This window comes from Poeciliopsis prolifica, unplaced genomic scaffold, assembly GCF_027474105.1.
Source record: "Poeciliopsis prolifica strain line A6 unplaced genomic scaffold, Auburn_PproV2 SCAFFOLD014, whole genome shotgun sequence".
Classification (NCBI taxonomy): Eukaryota; Metazoa; Chordata; class Actinopteri; order Cyprinodontiformes; family Poeciliidae; genus Poeciliopsis; species Poeciliopsis prolifica.
Window position 1 is genome coordinate 9,634,142 of NW_026562389.1, and position 18,935 is coordinate 9,653,076.

General features: G+C 39.2%; 1 protein-coding gene and 1 long non-coding RNA gene across 3 annotated transcripts in view; one reads left to right on the forward strand and one right to left on the reverse strand.

Annotated features, from left to right (window-relative positions):
* Window positions 1–18,935, forward strand: part of cfap299 (cilia and flagella associated protein 299) — a 68,105-nt gene that overhangs the window by 19,441 nt on the left and 29,729 nt on the right. The window lies entirely within an intron of this gene.
* The window catches only part of LOC129365932 (uncharacterized), a 46,182-nt gene continuing 36,847 nt past the window's right edge, over window positions 9,601–18,935 (reverse strand). For both annotated transcript variants that reach the window (XR_008606570.1, XR_008606569.1), the window contains exon 3: window positions 9,601–9,855. This is a non-coding gene — a long non-coding RNA (uncharacterized LOC129365932). The remainder of the gene's footprint in view (window positions 9,856–18,935) is intronic.

The following is an 18,935-nucleotide window of genomic DNA, read 5'->3' on the forward strand; positions in this document are numbered from 1 at the left end:
GTAGTGTGGACTGAAATCACACACGGCCTCTGGTTTGATTTCACAGACCATGTGTGGTTTAAATTACATAACATAGGAGCAGATTATTTTTCAAAATGACAAAAAATATATTTTAGTTACAGTTAGTACTGGCAGCACTGGGAGAAGGCAATGGAGCTCCATAATTTCACAGATCTTATCCTGTCACAACATAATGATAATTTAAACATGATACAAATTTTAAATTTGTAAAACAAAACAAAAACAAAAAAATTAAATAAAAGTTACACTCTACAGTTTTAATTTACTTTCACATATTCTGCATAAATGTTCATTTGTTCAGATAAATTAAGTTAACAATGCAAGCATTTAATATAAACTAAATTCCTCTTTTTTACTGTTTACTTAAGCCAGTCTAACTGTCCACAGATGATTTTCAGTCTCCTACTCTTAGTTGTGGAATTTAACTGGTTGGTCTGCGCAGCGAGTCTCATGCCCAGAGGGGACATCCTGCATAAAGGATGTGTTTGTCTTTGGTCTGTGGACCCAGCGAATTCTGTATTGATAAGCTCCTGTCGCTATAGATAATAAGGTGGTCAGTCATGCAGCTCAGAGATCAAGTATAGCATTGAAATTAAAGAGGAATTCCCAGCCCTATTGCATTTCAAGCTGTGTGTGTGTCCCCACTGCCCAGTCCTTTTGTCCTTGTCATGGGCAGTAAAAACAACAATGGCAAGTTTGATTTCAAAGCAGCAGGACCAAGGTGGACAACCTTTAGAAAAGAAAGAGTCCTGCAGGGCTATCGTATGACCTTGACTTGAATGGTGTCACTGAGTGGAGGAGAGGTGGGGTGAAGGCCTCAATAGTTTGGAACCATCTATCAGGGGGACAAAAAGGACTTTTTGTCCCAAGAAGTAACCATTGTGACATCTGAGATCTGACCTAATCAGCATGTATTTTTCTTTTTAGCTCCACAACTTGACTCCATCTGACACGCAAGAGGAAATGCCTGAGCTGAGAAATATCCAGGAATAAAAAAACATAAATCAATGTTTTATACTTTTCTTTTTCAGTTCTTCAGTTGTAACGCTCTGTGAGTCGCGCCCCTAAGATTGTGTATTTGGTTACTAATGATTACATGTGTACCTTCTCCATATTGTGGTACTTGATAGTATTTTAGCAGCAGCACCCTGTGAAATCAACTAAAGTGATTTTAAGCTGTGTTTTTGGTCTGCTTTACAGGAGTATGTATGTTGTTTTGATATCCGTCATGGCAGAGTGGGTTGCTTTCTGAAGGGCGTGACGCCACGTACAAAGGGGTAGTACCCAACAGAAACCAGAACTGGTACTGGTCAGGAAAAGCCCAATCAGTTCATCTGTATTTCAATGATCTGGATAAGCAGAAAAAGAAAACCTTAAAAAATTGCTTGAATTGCTTAAAAAAATACAGTTTTGTCTGATCTAGCTGCAGATGTCCTGAAGATTCGCTGCTCCATCCTGCAACAGCAGTAGCCAGGACAAGACAAACCAAACACACATCCAGATATAATGTATTCTTATTTCAGATTTTTCACTCATTCTCTTGTTGACCCCTGACCTTGGTATGTTTTCACTCCATCAATCTGTGGAAAGCCATGTGGGGAAAATATTAAGGCAGGTGGAAGATTTCAGCTGAATGCTACCTGATTGTGTGTCGCTGCAGGAATGTGCACCTGCCTTATGGAGCTTTTATTATATCATCTCAAAGTTTAGAAACCAACACACTGCGTTGAAAGTTCAGTGATAAATTTGTTTTCAAATCCACAGAGGCTGACACAGAGCTGAAAGCAACATACATTAAACTCAGGCTTTCAGATCACTCATTTTTGTTTATTTCCGTCTTCCTATTGAGAAGCAGCTGGTTGTTTAGTGAAGTCATATATTATTGACTGCTTTTGTTTACATGTTCTCTATCTTCCATATTTCTGACACCAGCGATTAAATTGTTCCAGTTTCTGTCTGGATATATCTTCTTCTTGGCTGCCTGTTGGGAAGGGAAGCCAAGGGTTACGTCGACTGAATTAAACTTGAAAGATTCATCTACTCTGTGCTGCTGCATGCTCAGATGCGTCCACACATAACATCTTCATACTGCAATGCATGAAAGAGAAGAAAGCACATTGTCTAAATTGCTGTGGATTCCAGAAGTTGTGTAATTTAGAAAGTTGCATTGCTCATAATAAGAAAAGCTCCTGAATGGTTTTGTTTTCCTTTGAGAAAACAGTTGAATTAATTCAGTAAAATCCCATTTTGCAGTTTCACTCCTCTTGATTTGGTTTCCACACGACAAATTTAAAACGGATGACCGTCACAAAGAATCTGACTGAGCAGCTTATGTTTAATTTAAAAGGAACGGAGCAGAGGACGTTTTGAACATGATGATTCCTCAAGGTGACGTGCAGCTTAGCCAAGTGTCTGAGCTTGTCAACAGCTGCTCAGAATCTGCTACTTTAAAGTAATGTGAGCCACCAGCCTATGGGGAACATGTGAAACTGGGCTCTAAGGTATGTCTTGAAGCATTTTCTGCTGCTCCACTCGCTGCGTCGGCCTTCACCCTCAGACTCTCTCTTTCTCTCAGATGGTGTGCTTTTTATCTACCAGAAGTCTCCTGATAATTATTTGGACTAATAAGTTCTCCCTGCAAATGTTGAAGGAATTCATTTATGGTGAAAACATGGATACCCAAACTTGGAATTAAGCTAAACCGGATCGGCTCTTAGCCGCATATGGAGCGCATTCTTCAGAATCCTCTTTGTTTTATCACTACACACTGGACTGCTTGGCTGTATTATTCCACCTGAGTAAATACTGGACAGCATCTCTCCTACTTAGCGCTCTGCACATGTCTTCCAGGAGCGTTCTGTGCATGCAGCCTTCAGCTGCTGGATCGTCCATCCCCAGTCTTTGGCCCAGTTACTGCCTCCCCTCCCTCACTTCCCGTCAATCCAAGAGCAAGTGCAGGACTTTGTGTTTTAAGTCTGTATCCTATGAGACCAGCTGTTGTTGATGGACATTTTCTCATCAGGTCAATGTTGGTCTGTCTTTTTTGTTCTTGGCTCTCAGTTGCACCGAAATGCCAAAGATTTGAGCTCATGGTTTAAACTTTCAAGCTTCTGAAATGCATACAGGTCGGATTCTTTGCATATTTCCATGTAATTGTATTACATATTAACACGCGTGTGACTTTCTTGGAGCAGAGAAAAACAAATTGTTAAAGTTTATTAGCAAATGCTGGAAGCTTAAGCCGGTTACATACAAGATACCTGCTCTGAAAAAGAGATCAGTTGTGATTATCTCAACATTCATTTCATGTATTTATTCGCAGCACCGTCCACGTTTGACAAAACCTACAATTAATATATGTAATACCTATATTTTTAATCACTTAATATATATATTCAGTGCAGAAAAAGATCAGCATTTCATAATTCATTCTTTTAAATTCATTGTAATTTTAAGTGGTAGTTAAATATATTTCACTGGGGTCATATAAAGTGACAGATCCCTCTGTTTTGTGACTCTTCAAAATGGGAAATATACATTTGAAGGAGTAGAAACGATGTTGGTCAGGAGAACGTTACTGGAAGTAACAAAATCTCCAAGGTTCACTGTTAGGGAAACTGCAGGAGTGAAGCATTTGTGGTCACCAAATCTCCATAACCATTAAATTAGGGGTCTCCAACTCCAGTCCTCAAGGGCTACTGCCCTGCAATTTTTAGAAGCAGGGGTGCCAATAATTTATCTCCAGTTTTCTGCTGAAGTAACTTAAAATCTTGAAGAAATGTTATACACGCCTCCATATTTTCCCAGATAGGTGACCGAGTTGATAAAAATATAAACTTTTGACTATTGTGTTATTTTTCTTTGAATACTTCATGATAGAAGCCTGATAATCAGCTTCTTGTTTTACTCTTTTCTTTTGTTTAATGTCTGTTTTACTTCTAGACCTTAAGTAAAGGAACAGTGGAGGCATGTAGAAAATATGCTGAGTGGAAGTTGGACGATGTTTGTGGTTTCATGCCTCAGCAGAAATGCCTGACATGGTTATTTTAAAATGTAATTCACTGAGAAACTCTGGCCGCATCCTTGTGAGAAATGTTGAAAGCTAGCACAAAGACACAAGGTGCTGAAAATGCATAATTCTTACCTTGGGGATATTATTTATCAGTGAGGAATAGAGGATTGAAAAATAAATAATTTGGGGGCTTCAAATTTGAGCATACTTCTCCCAATTGCAACTTCCAAGTTTTCTTCTCTTAAAAGTAGACTTTATGTTGTGTATAATGGAAAAATTGTGATGAAACACTTTCATGGTCCGATTTTACTGGCCCGAATCCTTTCTGACTTGTAGAGCCAATAAATCATTTGAACAGAATTTGTCCGGCAATGTGAAGTAGCCTGGAATAGCTCCAAAAGCAACAGATGATGCCCAGATCTAAACGTTACTGACATCTATCAGTGTGGAAAAGGCTTCAGAGCACATGTAAAGAACTTTGCTTGCCTAAGCAAAAGTCAATGTTCATGATTCAGACACCATTCAGGAAGGAGCTGACTTCTCTGGTTCGGAGATTAACGTGTGTCGGTGCAAAATTTGCATTTCAACCACAGAATGAAAGCAAATAACCTTGTGAAAAATCTGTCTGCAGTCAGTCAGAGTTTCATTATCCACTGTGTGTCATGTCCTGGGCTGAAAAGCCACTCAATGTAGAGGAAGCCATTTTTCAAAAGGGACTACAGAGAGAGAGAGAGGTGTTATTTGAGAACGCTATCCCAATTGAAGCATAGGGTTGGCCGCATTATGATGATTCAGGGCATCATGAGGAAAAAGTCTTATGTGGAAATATTGAAGCAGCATTTGAAAACATCAGCTGTGAAGTTAAAGCTTGGATATCAATGGGTCTTCCAACCGGACAATGATCTTAAAAGTAGACTTTATAGGAAATAGCCAAAAGATGACAAGGTCTTGGAGTGAAAAAACTGGGTAGAACTGAAAAAGTGTGTTCATGAAGCAGCACAACCAGGACTCTGTTGTACCAATTCCGTTAGGAGGAACGGACCAAAATCCCAGCAAACGGCATTTTGGGATTTAGGGTTTTCTTTCTTATAGAAGAAAAACCCTAAAAGTTCCTCACGTTCATCTCTCTTACTATTCTTCTGTTTGCTAAATAGAAATCATTTTGGAAATCTTGTCTGACCCAGGATGCTCAGAATGTATCTTTATGCTTTAACCGTCTCTAAAGTTACCGGGTACAGCAGGAAACTCATCAAAACAAGAAGTTTGTGCCAACATGTCATTATCTTACTTCCTGTCCTGTTTCCAGCTCCCATCTGGCTGAGCTGATATCCCAGTGGCGGCTCGTTGTAATCCTGCAATCCACCTCGTTTATCTTATCCCATTCGACGGAGAAAATAAATCTGCTCAACTTGTCTTACAGAAATAATTCAGATATCGGTCGACAGAACGCAGGAAATGAGGGGAAAAAAGATAAACCTGTTTGCACAACCTGACATGATTCGTGTCGCTCTGTGCAACGCTGATGTTTTCTCACACCGCATGGCCACATTTTCTGTTGTTCCCCTGCCTCAAAAAAAAATCAGAGATCAAACAAAGTCACAGTTTTTATTATTCCTTTCCCCTCTCAGGGCTGAGCTGGAGTGTAATTCATGCTTTGAAAAACTCAATGAAAACACTGTGGATCCCTTGTGCTGCGGTGTGACAGCCGGCAATTGCGGGAGTCTCATGGTAAGGCCCGAAGGGGAAGCTTCTTGGCGGAGCGGCAGGCCAACTAAAACAAAGTCATGTTTGAACACCTACGTCCACCGGGATTGGGGGAAGGACGAGGTCCCCCAGCTTTAATCAGGATCTTAAACAGGGAGGCCTTTGATAAAGACCCTGCTCAATGCATTTATCTCCTTCCTCTGAAAGCAGCGCTGGCTTATGTCATCCACTTTGAGTCCGCTCCTTCAGAGAGTTGCGTCGGACATTTCCACAGCTGATAACATGCTGGCGAAGCCGCGATGGCAGGAGAAGAGGAAGAGCTCAAACACACCACCCTCTGAGCTTGTAATCAAAGTCCACAGCTGTGTGTGGTACGTTGAACCCTCTATCCGTTCCTCGTCTTCATGGAATTCGTTTTCCAAGCACCGTCATAAACGTCACCTCCTGGTTAAAGAGGAGTTGTGGCAGGGTCCTGCCCCATGGTGTGTGAGGGCAACAATATTTGACTTGGACGTGTTCCCGGTGATGAGGCCGGACCCTGCAGCAGGCCTCTTGGCAGATGTCACGCCTGAGTGCTTTGGGATAATGCTGATAGGAGCAGAGCTGGTCTGGACTGTACCCATGACAAACCCGGCTGTAATCTGTGTATCAGCATTCACGGCACACCAGGCTGCGGCCCAACACTTTGTCTGCACAACCCCAGGTTATCAGACAGCTTTGTTACTTCCAGTCTGAGAGCTTGCAATTTCTCTTCTGAACATCTGGTTTTCAGGTAAATAAAACAAAGCATTTACAGGAAACTGAAGTAGCTTTTTTTCCCCTCCAGCATAAGGATTTGCACTTACAGCCCACTGAATTATGAACACATTGCTTTCAGAAACGGTTCCGTGGCTTAAGCAAGGTGTTCATTAAACTCCTCAGAGATTTTGGTTCACATTTACATATTGGCACGGTTAGCTTTGTCAGCTACACACCTTGGAGCAAATATAAAGTTTCACCACATCCCAAATGTGCTTAGCGGCATCAGATACTGACTTTGTTGACCGCTGGAGTAGAAATCATTAGCTATGTTTTCATTATAAACATGTTCAAAACTTTGTTCATATTCTGACTCTAACCCTTAAAGTGGAATATCAAAAGGTAATTAGATGGATTAGCAGTGCTAGCGAAAGCCTGTCAACCAAGGCATGTTATTGTGAAATGCCGTCTTTGTCCCCGGATTTTTGGCTGTCTGCATGGCAGCAGTCTTCGGTCAGAGGCCTCTTCAAATTTGTTGTAAGACTGACTGCTACCACAGATCCTTCCCGTCCACAATATCGCCGTTCAAAAGTACGGCGATGATTTGAGTTATGACAACATTTCATTTTTCTTCGGAATGAATTAAGCATTTGTTTAATTACGAGTCCACAGCATTTATTCGCAAAGTGTCTTTGATGATGTATAAAAATCTTTTTCATTCATAAGCTCAGGTCTGTGATTTTATTTGCGTCTTAAGCCCTGGTCTTGGAAAGGTTCAGAGCTAAAAGGTTTAAAGGAAGCACATACAGGAAGACAATAGGAACATTGAGAATTCCTCTGCGTCATTAGGGAAGACCAGGATTAGCAGAGACTTCCTGTTTGTGACTGGCTCGGGGGCCAGACCAGCCTGTGATGTCGGCATTAAAGGGAGAAGTCAGCCTTTAAAAACGGGATACCTTAAACAGGCCGGCCACAGGGGACATGTTTTCTTTCCCATGACACATCGAGGCTGCCACTTAGCTCACAGAGAGCACGCTCGGCTCACCTCCTGCTCCCCTTGCCCTGGGGGCCAACTGGCGGATCATAAACTGATACTAAAGAAAGGGCCCTCAAAGGGAAATTTACGATAATGGTTTGTAAAATAACTTTCAAATTACAACGAGCCCAGTGTTCTGTTTCATGTCACCCCGTTATGGTGAGTGCAGCACAGTCACAGGTGTGAGCCGTTTAGAAGGCCTTGAGGTACTGGATCCTCTTTATTCATTCAAAACAATTGTCTTTCCTCTGCCCTCGTGCTGAACCTTGATCCAATACATGCAAGTTTTTTTATTCTTGCGTTAAGGATATATTTTAAGGATATACTTGAAGATGCATCATTGCTCTACTTGCTGTCATTAGCTTTGTTTCCCTTACCCAGAAAGTCACAAGTTGATGTTTTGAAAATAAATCGGCTTAACGGAAACACGTCAATTTAAAAAAATAACTCTAAAGTTTTGGTTTTTAGTCCGATCCAAATGTAATTATTTTGCAGAACTGCTACGGAAACACTTTCTTTTGCATCACACGATCGGCATGTTTTTCACATGAACAAAATTATTTACCTGTGATTTTAATTGCATTTCTTATTTAATGAAAACACCACAATTGTAAAATTGCATATTTTTGACACTGAAAGTTTTGCACTCATTTATAACAGAAATAAAACTAGTGACTTAAATACGCACCAGCAAGAATTACTATGCTTTTTCTCATCTTTTTAAAAATCATATTACTAAATGTGTATGATTCAATATTTATTACCCAGCTGTGGTCAATGTACTTTTGTGAAAAACCGTCTCACCAGTGGACAGCCTCTAACAACTCTTATTAGTCTGAGTTTTTACTGGAACTGAAAAATGTCTTTAAAATTGGTTTTGCTGAAGCGTGCAACAAGCCAAGCTTCATCCAGAGTAAACCTAACTATTAAGAGCTTCATAACTTCAGGGGATTATTTCCACAACATAAATAAGTGCAAATGCAGCTGCTTAGGTTGACCTCACTGCAGAACTGAGCTTTTCAGGAAGTTCTTAGTGGTCAGCTGCAGATCGCAGGATAATTATAATAACTGAGGAGGCATTAAGTCAAGTTTATTTTTTAAAACTCTTCATCTCCCTAATTCTTCCAGTGTACCAACTGGAATAAATCTTGAAGATATGTCAAACTTTAAGTTATTAGTTGGTTAATTATGTACAATGTTTTTATCGGAAACATCAATGCTCTCTCACTATTTAAGTGAATGCAATCTTGCCTTCATTTGGGTCTATAACTTCATCGAAGACTTTCAGCATCCAGTAAAGGATTGACTCATGTCGACCACCTACAGGAAGCTGCTGCCTCATTGGGATAGTTGGCATTCTTGGTGCGTTCTCTGACATGTCTGCTCTGTAACGAACAGGCTTTGAAAGCTTCTGTCAACGGGAGAAATGCCTAATAACGCGGAAAGAGTTTGTCCCGGGTCAAAAGAATTAACCTCTAGTTGTGTGCGGAGCTAAATTTGGATAAGAGTCGGACAAAGAGGGCGATAGTCAGGTCTTTCAAGATTTATTTTGGGTCCCTCCCTCTCTTGAAAACACTTTTCGGTTAATTATGCATGGCCTTCTTGGTATGTGATTTCTCCTCCTTGCACCACATGCCTTCTTTGTTGCATATATTTGGACACTCGACATGCTTCTAGATTAGCAAAAAATGGCTTTGCTTTGGGACCTGGTGAAGTATTTGTGTCATGATGGATGCAGCATAGTAATATTTATCGAGTATCAATGATGTAGAGGTCCAATGAATGTGAATTGACTGAAAAGACACAGGTCGTATTTGAGACTCATCAACTCACAGAAAGTCACAATAAAAAGTTACAAAAATATCCCTACAGACAGTCACAAAAGGTTTCTGGAGAACTGAAGTCTACAATCACAGTTAACCATCCAACCATCTTGTAGCTCCTTATATTCACCAATCGCCTAAAGAGGTGATTGACCCCAGGTGTGCAGGCAGCACAGAGCCAGAAGGGCTCCCCTGCAAAGATCCTCTCTCAAAGTGAAGTCACACTAACACAGAAAAACACTCACACCAAAATCCTCATTGTTTCAAGCATTTATTTAGATTCATTTTTAAGATTTTGGGTTAGAGCTTTTGGAAAATACAGCATTAAATTTCTCAGAAAATTACAATACATGAGAATAATAAACAGATTTTACACAGAAATATCTTATTGTCCACTCAATCATGGGGGAAACTGCTGACTTTCGGTTGTGCAGCACAGTAATGGAGATGAAAGGTCTGTGTCAAAGAAGCTAGATGTTCTCAACGTTCTGCATGAAAACTGGAAAACTGAGTTGGAAAACCTGCAAGAGAGAAATTAAAGCCTTGAATGAATTGCGAAGCACAGCCCAGATTGGGCTTCAGCCGCAGTGAGATGTATCCAGAACATAAGCTGCAGTTCGCAAACCACTTCTGAACCAAAGACATTGTCAGATGTGTCTCACCAGATTAAGTAGACAAAGAACTGGAGTGCTGCTTAATTGTTCAAAGTTTGGATTTCTTTTGGAAATGCAAACTTTGACATTTCCATCCATGTTGTGAAAAATCAGACAAATGTTTGTAATTTGTCTGATAAACGCTTCTGTAAAAATATGTGTGTCACCTGTGGATCCAAAAACCAGATGGCTGAGACGGACTAGTTGAAGGGAATTATCAGCATTGTTGTCAGAGTACATTTCTGCATACAAATGCAGAAACAAACTTCTGACCAGTTTGCAAAATAGTTTGGGTCCATTTCGAGAACAGCAAACAAGATGACACTATTTTCATCATGCAACTACATCACCAATCAGCGCTGTGGATTGGGAGGGATGTACTTTGCCGCTCACAGGTACGCATGTATCGGACATCGCAAATTTTTATACCTGTGTACACACAGTTAGTGTCGCATAATAAACTGCTTGGCAGGAAACAAATCTTTTGAGCTGATAAAATTGAGAATCGCTGCCATCAAGTGGATGAAATTGTCCAGATAAGGACTTTCAGACACCAAAAAATGCATTGAAGGAAATGGCTCAAACCCTGGATGAGGACAAGGGGACAAGTGGAAATAAGGGAGATGTGGGAAATGTGGGAAATCTATATGTTCAACTGAGAAATCTCAACCATCTGCAGACAGTGGACCCACATTACACCTGAGTACGTGCAGTTAGGGATGATTTGGGATCCCAGGTCATCGGATGTTGGTCCACTGGATCTTCTGAAGTCCACAGTCAATGCAGTGATCTACCAGGACATTTTATTCTTCCGGCCTCCTTCTGCTGACAAGCTTTTTGGAGAGTATGATTTCATTTTCTAGCAGGACTTGGCTCACACTGGCAAAGCTACCAAACGCTGGTTCAATGACCACGGTGGCACTAATTGGCCATATTGTAACATATTACAGTATGGAGGTCTGACTGGACTTACTTCATTTCCAAACTTTATATGTGCACTTTTCCATCACAACATTCAGATTTTTAAATATAGTCGCATTTGATCCCAAAAGAAAAGACAACTATCAAAATCTTTACAGGCCTAATCATAACCTTCCTTGTCCGTGTTTATTTCTGTCTATCAAACCTTTTAATTACCGAACTGAAAATCAATCTGTTGGAGGTCTTTCATTTGTTACTGTTGGGCCACTTAAATTATTACCTGCATTAAGCCACCAGTGAATTTTTACCACATTTTATTTAAAGAGAAGATGATGGTTGGAAAATTAATTAAGAGATGAAGCTGTCTGCACCGTTCCTTCTAATGCCCTGGCTTTCCCTGACCTCAATTGCTGCTGGAAATGATTAGTCATGATATAATTAAATATAATCACTGAAACCATAATTGAATCTTTCATGTTTCCGCTTTCTCAGTATCAACCCGAAGGAAACCGAAGCAGAGAATCGAACTGAGCATTGCCCCTGTGGTGAACTGGATGTTGTTTTTTGTGAATCTGCCTTTAACAAACACTGTGAAGACTGACTCAAAGAACAAAGCTAATTAGATTTAGTGCAAACAGCTTTTCCCCCCCGGGCTGTCTCTATCCGTCTTCAGGACTGATTGTGCTGTGTACCCTTTTCCTTTTCAAAGCCTTACACCTCCAGCTTTGTCTGCTCCGGAATGCGTCCACAAATATGAGTGTCTGATAGCGCTGCACCTGTTTTAAAAGTTATTTTAGGCAGGCTAAACAATAATCACAGAGTAACTCATCATTAAACCAGAGCAAGGCTATTATAGCTGTTATGTGAGGGTTAGCTTCAGTTCATGTGCACGCCATTCTTTACACAGCTGCAACAACTCACATTCTATGTTTCATTGTTTAAAGTCAAACAAAAGAAATGTTTTTCATTAATGAGTCTAGTGGTGAAAAGTCATGTTATGTCTTTAAAGCAAAAAAAATTTATGTAAAGTATTTGTATAGCGACGAACCCAGTAACATGTGACATGTTTCCAATCAACTTCAGTGCATTTTTAAAGGGCAAGGTACAACTTTTCCATTGCAGTGGTGTTTCGCTCTGTTCATTTTCATGCCTAAAGTTGAGAAATATGAAAGAAAGTGAGATAGCTAGAAGACTAAGAGCAGTTGTTTGGAAACCTAACAAACTGGCAACCAAGACAGTGCTAGAAATGTTGAATTAAACATTAATTTAGCTGTCAAAATATTATTCTAAGAAAATCGTCTGTCATGTCAAGTCCGTCTACGGTTAGATTCTAACAACTTGCCCCCACAGCGTCTATTTCAGCTGTTTTTCCTCAGAAAATATGACTTTGCTGTTTCTAATTACATTGGATAAAAATACAGGGAGAAAGTTTGATGAGGCCGATTATTGGTTCCATTTAAGAATCTGAAAATGTCCACAGAGATCCTCTACTGGCAGACGACAAATAAAAATGAACAAAAAAAAAACAACAACAAAAAACCAAGCTAAATCTTTTTGCTTTCACAAATCTCAGTTGAATTTTCTGCTTAGATGATCTTTGAAAATGTTCACTCTGTACTTCTTTTATTGTTGCCAGTCATGGAAAAAGGACTGAGTGAGCAGACATATTTAAAATTTTCACATGTCAAACTACCACTAAGTTTTCTGTCCCGTATTTACATTTGAGAGTTTTATTTGCTGATATTTCCTCTTTGATTAGAAATCTACTGTGTAATTCACCAACAGGTCTATTTCCATCAACTCTCCTTTGCAAATTCAGCCTTTGAATTAAGTGCAGATCTGCTACAGATTACACACATTTCTGTTTTATGCAAAAGCAATAAATTAACATGGATGAGTTAAACAAGCCTGAGGGAGGACTCCATAGGGAGAAAGCAGGAGGTAACAATGCGAGGTCCTGTGGTTATTTTGGCCGCTGTAGAATCCATCAATATGTTTATTGCAGAGTTTGCTGGTTGCCAGATTTGAGCGCAGCTGTGTGTGAAGGCTGACAGGAATACATATGGGTCACTCCGTGTCAACAACCCGAAGCTTGCCCCTTTAAATTTTGACATTGACGTCTATGTTCTAGCCATAAATGTGTCTGAGTCTTAGAGAAATTGCAAACATTGGAACAGAGGAAGAGTTATTTATCAAGTTAGAAAAACCTTTAGACTTCGGATTTGATTTCTATTTTTTTTTCTTATTGGAAAGAACTTTATGGTGAGAAACTGCAGGAACAAACAGTTTTGTTCTACCTGGGATTGTGCCTGTCATCCATATGTAAACAAGGATTATTATTTATTTTTTGCATGTGTCCTGTAATGGCATTAGGGCCGTCCAATAGTGAAGCAAGTCGCCTAAGCGCAAGGGCAGATTTGCTTTACAAAACGGATCTCAACACAGAATCCTAATTGCATAATTGACTTTGTGAAAAAAATGGACACGCCTGGACCTAATCTCTTGAAAAAATAAAATGTTTTTCCACGTAATATTTCCTCCCAATACTTCTTTCTGAGCAAATGGGTATTTTGAATTTTAAATCACAGATTTACTGGAGCGTAAAAAGGATTTAATGTACGCGACTTGCACGGTTTTTACTGTTTTCTGTCATTATAAGATTATTGATTGATTGATTGATTGATTGATTGATTGATTGATTGATTGATTGATTGATTGATTGATTGATTGATTGATTGATTGATTGATTGATTGATTGATTGATTGATTGATTTGGGTATTGCAGCACTCAAGGGATGCTTAGGTGTTTCCTTCCATCTCTGTTTTTACAAGATAAGTGGATACTTTCATACCTGCTTAGATTAGAATCTCAGCTATCTGGATCAAAAATGTAAAATCCTGCTGCATGTAGCCTGGTTTTATTATGCAGAATCTGCTTGAAAGCTTTTAAGTGCAGCAGATTGGGCTCCTCCACCATGTCTTATCAGCCTATTACTACTTACTTGTGGGTAATTTTTTCTTTTGTTTGCTGCTCTTCCGAACGCTCCGAACCTTTAAGTACCACGGTTTGTTGTCTTTTCTTTCCATCGTTATACCAGCAACTGAAACTCAGATTGAAAAAAAATAAAATTACTAAATTTTAAGCCAAACTGTCTATTGATGACTTTGAAACAACAAGCTACCAGTTTACATTAAGATGCTTTGAACAATTTGAGTACCTTGATTATTAAAATTTTTTGAGACAAATGATCTTCCTCAAAGTTTTGTTAGGTGAAGTTCGACTGTTTAGCGGCTCGTGCTCCAGCCGGGTGATTTATGTTACACTCTTATGCCTGTGCTTTATTCACGAATGCCAAATGCTAGCAGCCTCTTATGATTGGTCCAGTGGGATTTTATTAATTGATTTTCAGGTTTTTATTGTTTTCGGGGGATCAATAGGCATCCGTAAAATGACTAGCATGATGCATGGAATAGGACGACCCTTCTCCTCATGGAGATGCTGCCTAGATGCCAAATTCACAGCACGTTTCGGTTTAGGGTGAAGTGTGTGGCAGAGACTCGTGCAGATAAGACAACAGCTGGCTGCTGTAGCTGATGCTCAGTGTGGCTTTACGGACGAAGCAAAAAATACATTTCCTCCCATCCCAATTGCAACAGATGGCTGGTGTGTATAAATGTTTCTGTGTTTGTGACGATGGTACCAAATCCTGTCATGACAGATTCACTGATTACTAAAATAATCGTTTAAAACAACAATTTACAAGAACTTGTCTATCCGAGATGCCTGCAGCTGAGATAGTCAGAAAGCAAACACCTACTTTGCTCTCAATCTATTTCACAACCATAGGAGTCAAAGAGCTGACCAATAAAAGCTTGATTTTTGTTCAAGCTGGAGTCAAATGCCAAAGCATATCATTTGCACATTTGGTGTTCATCTGACATTTCGAGCCTCTTACTGTGCATAAAGGCTTTTGGCCTCAATTAAATTTGATGGACATCTGGGGCCATTGAAGGCATCCTGACCTTTCAGTTACAAGGTGGTTGCTGTAACCACAAGGCCACCCTGCCGCCCGCCTGCAGCTTACTGACGGTTCCTGACTTGACTCACTTATATTCCTAAATGTTAACAGACTTAATACAGTGAGACTCCATGATGTCACATAATGTGAGTGGTTAGAAAAGCTGCTTCTCATTAGCAGGCGCACTGGAACCAATATTATATGTGTGTATTGTGTCCTCACATATGCATGAACTGGATGCTTACGGTGTACATGCTTAGGCATATTCAAGCGTGTGTGTGTGTGTGTGCGTGTGTGTGTGTATGTGTGTGTGTGTGTTCGGCAGGGACTTCCCCTCTGTTTGGATCTAATCCTTGGCTGCACTGCCCAGATTAATGTGCTGTGGGAGCAAGAGCTGACAATTAGAAAAGTGCTTGTTCCTTTTAAGACCTCAAAGCGAAGTCTGCTGTGACACACTCACGCCACAAATGTTAACATTTCAGATGGGGACGGTGGAGATGTGAAAACGGAGAAACTTCTCAGAGGATGGTTTGCAGCAGTGCATGGCATGCTTTGCTTTGAACAGGAAGGTGATTGTTTTCATGTTTGCAAATCTCGTTTTGGTCGACTTGCTCAGATCAGACTAATCTCCAAACATTTTAAGAGGAAACTGTGCCCCTCCCGGTCACTTTGAACTCTGTTTTCTGTTAAAGATTGACAGTTTAGACTGAAGAATGGAAACAAAATGTGCATGTAGATTATGCATTCTGCAGCCCTATTGCATGCTTCTTCAATTTAAATTCTGCCTTTTTTCTGGAACAAGCTTGCTTTATTTTCTATAATTATTTTGGACTCGATAACACCAAGAACATCTTACACATATATTCCAAGATGTAAAAACATCTGACTTAAATTACAATATTTTACATATAAAGAGAGTCTTGTTTCTTACCTATCAAAGATTTTGCACATATGGCCATTTCCATCAGACATTCGCTTCACAAACAAAATCACCAAATATCCTTCAGAATAAAGGAATATGGCAACTTGATTACTTAAGAAATTTACTAAAACATATTTTTATCTCCATCAGCAAAATCTAAATTTCAGGAAATTTTTCAGGTCCAGATGCCAAATATTTGGTATTCGGATATTAGTATGAGGGATGCACCGAAGCACTTTTTTCACTTTCAATACCGATACTGATGTCTGAGGTTTGGTATCGACTGATACCGATTCAATACATAAAAGCAGTGCTGAATTCACTTAAAATGTTTCTTTTTTAAAACACAGACAAAATGTACTAAATTACAAATGCCTTTGCTAACTCTGCACCAGCACATCACACTTAAAAACACTAATAGTTTCACAAGTTTGGTCAAATATATAAAAATAACAACTTTAATTCATTCTGTAGTCAACATATTGACAAAACAATATGTTGACTGCCTTGGTCAAACCTAACAAGATCTGCAACAAATTTTCTTTCTACTGGTTCTGAAAGAACAATTAGGAATTCTAAATATATTATGAAATAAATAATGAAGCATAATGTTACACATATCAGGACCAATAGAGATATCAATATCAGAGTGGCCATCTCTAATTAGGATGTAAATATTCAGTTCAATACAGTTACATTGTGTGTCGTCTAAAGAAGAAGAGTTAAGTTGTTGGCAGCTCAGCTTCGCTCATCCGATGCTCCTCTCCAGATATTCAGGTCTTTCATGCTGGGTTTACGTTTTGCAAACAGATGTGCCTAAGTTGCTTTTACTTGCTTCAATACCGACTTTAAAGTGTGGCAGATTCTTTCAGCTTTCTCACTATTATGGGTATAAACATGTTAAGGTGGCAAAGCCAACATTTGTTCCTAACAACAACATTTGCTTCATTATGGTAGCAAACAGAAGATCCCAATTACAAACATAAAAACAGCAGTTATCAAACCGCTGGTTAACCCAACTGCAGAATAACAGACCAATGTCCATCCTCAAATCCTACAGCACAATTATTCAAAAAAGTCGCTTTAACAGTTAAATAGTTTTTTTTTTAAACAATGACCAACTGCTTTGTCGTCTTTCAGTCGACTCACCAGAGTACTGAGACTGCCCTCGTCAAAGTGTTTGATGACGTCGACATAAATACAGACCAACAGAACCGCAGTGCTGGTTCTGTTGGACCTCAGCACAGCTTTTGACACTATTGAGCATGAAATATTACAAAAATGACTGGAGAGCCAAGTTGGACTCTCTGGTACAGGACTTAAGTGATTTGAGTCTTACTGAAAGAGCAGAGACTTCTTTCTGTCAATATGAAACTTTTCATTAAATCTGTCAACAATTCCATGCGGGGTACCTCAAGGTTCTGCAGACTATATCAAATCATTAGTTACCATAGCTGCACAGATGATGTACAGCTCTACATTAAGATGTCACCAGCAGACTTGAACCCAATCAAATGTTGAGTGCATGAATAGAACAAATCAGTGCAAAAACTTCAGCTGAAAAGAAACAAAACTGAAGGTTTCAGTTTTTTGGTCTAAAAAGGAACTATCAAGAGTCAACACAAATAAAACATCAAATTAAAGAAAAAACAAAACATTTATTATACAAGTACTTTGTTTTGTACCTAATTTTAATTTCAACAAATTGGAGTATGAGTGGTTTTCTAAGTATCGGTTCCTAAGAACAGGAATATTTGGAGATTGAGCTGCTACTCAACACAAGCAGCTCAGTCAGACCAGACCAGTTAATCTTTCAACGGCAGAGAAAAGACGACTTCTATCTATTTATATCTATTTGTGGCAGGAACTAATGTCTAATCTAGTTTGACTCCATTTGAAGGTACATAACTGACGTCGGAATATTGGATCTGGCCTTTTCCAGCCTGGGATTGGCCTTTCCTTCACCCTGTACTCCCTGCTCTAATAAATGTCCAGGGAGGAATCACCTTTATCTCCTCAATCAGAAACAAACACAAGGGTTTTAATACTTCAACAAATGGTGATCCCAGACACGACGATTAAGGTAGAATGTTAAATATTATGGGCTTTTTTGAGCTAAAGTTGTCAGCAAAGATCTTTATAACTTAAACATGACTTTTTTCTTGTCACTTCATCTCCCACATTTCTCTCCAGAACACCACAGAAGTTCTTCAGAAGAGATAAGCACGGACGTTTTTTTTGTTTTCTTAACCCCTAATGGATAAGAAAAAATTTTAAATTAACTATTTTTGTTTCTTTGTGGTCAGAAATAGTTGCTTGTTTGTAAATATTGCTTATTAGGAAAAACAATATTGCTGTTTATGAAAGGTCCACAACAAATAAGTTTGTTTATATTTTTGCTAAGTGAACTTTTGTTTTGTCTTTTAATTAATTTAAATCTTTTTGGTTTAGCTGTTTTATTTTTTCGCTTTACTGTTCTGTACAGGAAACAGTCTTCATGTTAACTTAAGGAACCCCTAGCATTTAAATTTGGAAATAAATACAATAAGAAATGAGTTTACTCTGTGGCATCCTGTATTAAAGGAGGTAAGACATTGAGGAAATGTCTGTGATTTGGTGATATTTACAGCTTTGTGTTGCTGCTCATGGTTTTGGGGTATTTATTGAACATCCTGCACCAGCCCCATTCAGGCAGCAGAGGCGTTCAATCTACAAACAAAAACTACAATAACACTTTTGCTTTTGTTGAAATCCCCACAATGTCAAACTTTTTTCTTTTAAATCCTGAAATCTGCTTTGTTTTAGTGACTTTTAGGACCTGGTAAAAAAAACGTTCTTTTCTGGTTTATTCTTCCACACCTCTGCGTCTACCTACATTAACATCTTCTGGATTTAATGCCTAAGTGAAGATATTTAATATTTCTCAAACTCAAGCTCCTTTGCCAAACCCTTTTCCCTCATTCTGCTTGCATAAGTAACTGTAAGTGGTCATTGGCTCTTGTGCTACCAGACTGGCGAACCTGCTCTCTTTCAGAGTAGCACATCAAAGCAGGAGACACATATTTTCAGGATTGGAGTTACAAGAA